The 6712-nt window shown below is 48.5% G+C and overlaps 1 pseudogene; it reads right to left on the bottom strand.

Moving 5' to 3' along the window:
* Positions 1-210: 210 nt before the first annotated feature.
* LOC123441850 lies at positions 211-637 on the bottom strand (annotated as a pseudogene).
* Between the last annotated feature and the right edge of the window lie 6075 nt (positions 638-6712).

Here is a 6712-nt window from a genome sequence, read left to right as displayed (position 1 = left end):
CAGGTTGTGGAATGAAACGGGTCCGTTTCGGTTCCAGAGCACATTCTCGTGTTCGATAGGGTTGAGGAACCGGAACCTACGGGGTTTCAGGACCGAAATATTTGATTGATACACTGAACGCATTCGTACCTTTAAATCGCAGGAACAACGTGAAACAGCCATTCTTCTCATCCCATCCTCGTCTTTCCCTCATTCTCGATCTGCAACTGCTCACACTTCGTCGAGCCGCACGGCGTCCATCACCACCTCATTACCTTCTCCACCTCGACCTCCTTCGACTCCTCTCTCAATTCCTTTAGCCACACCCTCGTATCTTTCTTTGGGCAAACCTTCGCGCCCTTTAGCGTCGCGAACCACACCTCCATCTCGTCCATCATGTCGGTTGTAGGGCGGAGGCAGCTCCAGGCCACTTGGACACCGACAGGTGGGACCTGAGCGCGTCGAAGCGGCGGGAGAGATCATCATCCAGTGGACTGCCGCCCTTGTCTAGTGCAAGAGGGTTCAAGGCCGTGGAGAACGCCGACGAGACAAGGTGGGAGTTGGCCTAGAGCTTGAGCAACACAGCGTCCTGCGCCGCCTAGAGCAGTGTGTCCACTTCGGCCTCATCGCCCACCGACTCTTGGTCGCCGCCACTCATGGTGGTGGATTTCGTGTGGAAATATTCCCTTTCTGATCTTGTATAGTCCATTGTGTTCTGCATTTTTTTGGAATCATTGTGTTCTATGTATACTAACTGCTTGGGGATCTCCAACGTGTTGACCCGTAAACCGTACACTGTATTCGTCTGCGGATCGGGGGGACTCCGTTGACACTGATGCGGGAGACGACCATCCAACCGTAGTCACATACATTTCAAACCGGTTTTCAAGAAACCGTATGAATATCATGCAAACTGGGCAATTTTCATCTAAATGGGAACACATTCATTACATTTGCGGTATTTTTCACTTAAAAAAAGAAACCGGGCCTAAACCTACCCTATGGAAGCACCCCATGTCCTTGTTTTTTCCTTCTGATGATCGTCGTGCTTATCTCATCGTCTCCATGAGCAACTGGGACGAGACCTGTGAAGTAAAGGCGCAATCGCTGGCAAGGAACAATAGAACATGGGAGACAGACCGGTCCACTTGGGACTTGACCCCCCGCCACCTCTCATGCCCTACTCATCCTTATTGGTTTCCACGACCTTTTCATTGCCAGTGGACGTGAGGTGCACGATAGACATGGACGGGTCTGCACGCTCGTCGCCCTACCAGCACGGCCGGACGATGTATGGCAGCGCGTAGGACGCGCAGCTCGCGACATTCTTGTTCGCATGAGCATAAGTGGCCTCCACGTTACGAGCGTGAGCGTAAGCGGCCTTGTGCATCGCCTGCTGCTCGGCGACGAAGTTGGGGTCCGCTGTGGTCATGGCCACCACGGCTTCCTCTCTCACGCACTCAACGTTGATTTGGCTCTCTGCGAGCCGTTACTGTTCGGGGGGAACAAGTTGTACTGCTAATCCTCCTGCCCCTCCTAGAAGCCGACATAGGTGTCGGCGCCAGGTTCTCCTATTCCATGGCAACATTGAAGTGTGCCTGAGTATGTTTCATCGTCAAGCTGACATGCATGGAGTGGGTTGCGACGTGAAATCTTTGTTCAAACCCATCTCCATCATGGGGTCGTCATCAGGGACCTCCGAAGATTGGTCGGTGATACATCCATTTTGCATCATGATTTCCTACTATCATTTGTTTTTTAACGTTATGATGTAATTGTTATGTCTTCTTTTTCTTAATTTGCAAGATTTACTTGGAGGGAAATTACTAACTTCTGGAATTCTAGACCTGAAAAAGCTACATCAGAGATAGCTATTCTTCGGAGCTCCAAATGACCTGAAAATTTATGGAGAATTATTTTTAAATATATAAAAATACTGGAAAGAAGAAACTCCACAGAAGATCAACCATGGGCCCACAAGGGCAGGAGGGGTGCCCTACCCCCTAGACACGCCCTCCACCCTTATGAAGCCCACACGGGCCCTCTAGTGCCCGTCTTCTTCTATATCAAGCCATTTTCCCTAGAAAAAATATGTGAGAGACTTTTGGGATGAAGCGTTGTCATCTCAGGGCGGAACCTGGTCAGGAGCACTTTTGCTCTCCTAGAGGGGGAATTGAAGCCTTCGTCATCACCAACACTTCCTTCATTGTGTGAGGACTCACCTCCATCAACATCTTCACCAATACCATCTCATCTTAAATCCTAGTTCGTCTCTTGTATTCAATCTTTGTCCCAAAACCTCATATTGGTACATGTGGGTTGCTAATAGTGTTGATTACATCTTATAGTTGATGCTAGTTGGTTTACTTAGTGGAAGATCATGTGTTCAAATTGTTAATCATATACATATCTCCTCTGATCATGAACATGAATATGATTTGTGAGTAGCTTCGTTTGTTCTTAAGGATATGGGAGAAGTCTTATTATAAATTATCATATGAAGTTGGTATCCTTTCAATATTTTGATGACATGTATGTTGTGTTTCCTCTAGTGGCGTCATGTGAACGTTGACTATATGACACTTCACCATCTTTGTGTTGGGGAACGTTGCATGGGAAACAAAAAAATTCCTACACACACGAAGACCTATCATGGTGATGTCCATCTATGAGAGGAGATTTGGATCTACGTACCTTTGTAGATCGCACAGCAGGAAGCGTTTAAGAAACGCGGTTGATGTAGTGGAACGTCTTCACGTCCCTCGATCAGCCCCACGAACCATCCCATGAACCGTCCCGCGATCCGTCCCACAAACCGTCTGGCGATCCGTCCCACGAACCGTCTCGCAATCCGTCGCACGAACCGTCTTGCTATCCTTCTCACGATCCGTTCCGATCTAGTGCCAAACGGACGGCACCTCCGCGTTCAGCACACGTACAGCTCAATGACGATCTGCACTTTCTTGATCCAGCAAGAGGGGCGGAGAGGTAGAAGAGTTCTCCGGCAGCGTGACGGCGCACCGGTGGTGGTGATGATCTACTCCGGCAGGGCTTCACCTAAGCTCCGCAGAAATACGATCTAGAGGAAAAACTGCGTGGTATAGGGTCGAGCAGCACGTGGCAAAGTTGTGTCCCAAAAACCATCAACACCTTTAGTATATATAGGACGAAGGGAGGGGAGGAGGCATCCTCAAACCCTCAAGGTTTGGACGAAATTGGAGGTGGAGGAGTCCTACTCCAATCCTACTTGGAGTAGGATTCCATCTTCCCACTTGGAAACTCTTTCCACCTTGTGTTTTTTCCTTCTCAAACCTTATGGCCCTTAGTGGGAACTTATTCCAGCCCACTAGGGGTGGTTTATCTCTTCCCATAGCCCATGAGACCCCTTGGGGCGTGACACCCCTCCCGATGGTCCCCGGCACTCCCGGTACACTATCGATGAGCCCGAAACTTTTCCATGACCAAAACAGGACTTCCTATATATCAATCTTTACCTCCGGACCATTTCGGAGCTCCTCGTGATGTCCTGGATCTCATCTCGGACTCCGAACAACTTTCGGTTACTGTCCGGGGGATAACCCCGGGTTAGGCTCAACAAGCTTGTTCCTTCATTTCCGGCCTAATGGACATGAAGATATGGAGATTCCCAAGGCCCAAGTCTTCTGACCGGCTAGGCATCGCCTGTCGGCTGGAAGATGAGGCGGCCACCTTTCTGGCCGGCCAGGCAGCCCTTGCCGGCTAGAATGCAGGCGGCCTCCCCTTCAGAGCCGGCCTGGTCCCGCCAGCCAGACTGGGGAGGAGGCGGCCACTCGCAAGCCGGCTGGCCAAGCAGGCTAGCCGACTGAGGATCACCAGTCACATCAGATCGTAGGTCAGGAAAGGACCTCAGGATTAAAGGTAGCTACGCGTCAGCAAAGGTACTGGATCGAGGCGCCCGGCAGGTACGAGCGTCGGCGGCCACGCCGCTGACCTATCCCGGCTCTGATCCATCACCTAGCCTGATGTCGGACCATCACACTCCCACTCCATTACTGCACTCGGTGTGGGGAACAGTGGAGGCGGTCGTACTTCCTGCCCATGAAGAATCTCGCGGGGCGACGCTCGACGTACAACGTGTGCCCAGCGTCAACCTTATGCGGGAGCCCCATTGGCCAGCCGGCGGGTCCCACCAGCAATCGAGACCATGCAGCCGGCGGGCCCCTCATTGACAAGACAAGACCCTTGTGGGCCCCTGGCCAGCGAGCGAAGCAGCCAGCCGGGTCGCACGCATGTACCCTTTATCCATATTGTAGGCCGGCGGGTTCGTCTATAAACCCCCCCGGCCACCCCCCATGCAAGGGGGCCGATCACTTGCTAGCCATTCAACACTACACACTCACCAACTGACAGAGAGCAAGGTAGAGACGAGCCGGCTGCTCCCCTCTTCCTCCTCCCAACACAGCTCCAGGAGCAACATTGTACTCTGTTCCCATACATCAAACACACCAGCAGGATTAGGAGTATTATCTCTACGGAGAGCCCTGAACCTGGGTACATCGTGTGTCCCATGCGTGTACCAACCTCGTTCCCAGCGCCCACCTTTGTCCCTTCGGTTCTCACCGACTTTAGCCTACCTATGACATATGTTGTGAGTATTCACCGACAGTTATCAACACCTATAACTCAACTATACCGAAACGTCATCGAACCTTAAGTGTGCAGACCCTACGGGTTCGAGAACTATGTAGACATGACCCGAGACACTCCTCGGTCAATATCCAATAGCGGGACCTGGATGCCCATATTGGATCCTACATATTCTCCGAAGATCTTATCGGTTGAACCTCAGTGTCAAGGATTCATATAATCCCGTATGTCATTCCCTTTGTCCTTCGGTATGTTACTTGCCCGAGATTTGATCGTCGGTATCCGCATACCTATTTCAATCTCGTTACCGTCAAGTCTCTTTACTCGTTCTGTAATACAAGATCCCGTGACTTACACTTAGTCACATTGCTTGCAAGGCTTGTGTGTGATGTTGTATTACCGAGTGGGCCCCGAGATACATCTCCGTCACATGGAGTGACAAATCCCAGTCTTGATACATCTTCGGAGATACCTGTAGAGAACATTTATTGTCACCCAGTTACGTTGCGAAGTTTGATGCACACAAGGTATTCCTCCGGTGCAGTGAGTTATATAATCTCATGGTCATAGGAACAAATACTTGACACGCAGAAAACAATAGCAATAAAACGACACGATCAATATGCTACGTTCATAGTTTGGGTCTTGTCTATCACATGATTCTCCTAATGATGTGATCCCGTTATCAAGTGACAACACTTGCCTATGGCCAGGAAACCTTGACCATCTTTGATCAACGAACTAGTCAACTAGAGGCTCACTAGGGACAGTGTGTTGTCTATGTATCCACACATGTATTTGAGTTTCCAATCAATACAATTCTAGCATGGATAATAAACGATTATTATGAACAAGGAAATATAATAATAACTAATTTATATTTCCTCTAGGGAATATTTCCAACAGTCTCCCACTTACACTAGAGTCAATAATCTAGTTCACATCACCATGTGATTTCAATGAATCCAACACCCATATAGTTCTGGGGTCTGATCACGTCTTGCTCGTGAGAGAGGTTTTAGTCAACGGTTCTGAAACTTTCAGATCCATGTGTGCTTTACAAATCTTTATGTCATCTTATAGATGTTGCTACTACGTGCTATTCGGAAATACTCCAAATATCTACGCTACTATACGAACCGTTTTACTACTCATAGTTATTCGGATTAGTGTCAAAGCTTGCATCGACGTAACCCTTTGCTGCCTCTTGAGCTTGCGTTGGTTTTTCCCTTGAAGAGGAAAGGGTGATGCAACACAGGAGCGGTAAGTATTTCCCTCAGTTTGAGAACCAAGCTATCAATCCAGTAGGAGAATCAAGCCAAGTGTCCAGAGTACTTATGCAAACACAAACGAGCTTGCACCCAACGCTATAAAGGGGTTGTCAATCCCTTCAAAATTGATTGCAAAGTGAGATCTGAAGGCGGAAAGTGCAACGAAGTAAAAGTGTAGGGCTGAAAATATGATGTGAAGTAGACCCGGGGGCCATAGTGTTCACTAGAGGCTTCTCTCAAAATAGCAAATATTACGGTGGGTGAACAAATTACTGTCGAGCAATTGATAGAACCGCGCAAAGTCATGACGATATCTAAGGCAATGATCATACATATAGGCATCACGTCCGAGACAAGTAGACCGATACTTTCTGCATCTACTACTATTACTCCACACATCAACCGCTATCAAGCATGCATCTAGTGTATTGAGTTCATGACGAACAGAGTAACGCCTTAAGCAAGATGACATGATGTAGAGGGATAAACTCAAACCAATGATGTAAACCCCATCTTTTTACCCTTGAAGGCAACAACATGATGCGTGCCTCGCTACCCCTTCTGTCACTGGGTGAGGTCACCGCACGGTATGAACCCAAAACCAAGCACTTCTCCCATTGCAAGAATCATAGATCAAGTTGGCCAAACAAAACACACAACTCGAAGAGAATTACAAGGATATGAAATCATGCATATAAGAGATCAGAAGAAACTCAAATAAGATTCATAGATAATCTGATCATAAATCCACAATTCATCGGATCTCGACAAACACATCACAAAAGAAGATTACATCGGATAGATCTCCATGAAGATCATGGAGAACTTTGTATTGA

Source organism: Hordeum vulgare, chromosome 3H, assembly GCF_904849725.1.
Source record: "Hordeum vulgare subsp. vulgare chromosome 3H, MorexV3_pseudomolecules_assembly, whole genome shotgun sequence".
NCBI lineage: Eukaryota > Viridiplantae > Streptophyta > Magnoliopsida > Poales > Poaceae > Hordeum > Hordeum vulgare.
This window is presented reverse-complemented; position numbering and strand designations above follow the sequence as displayed.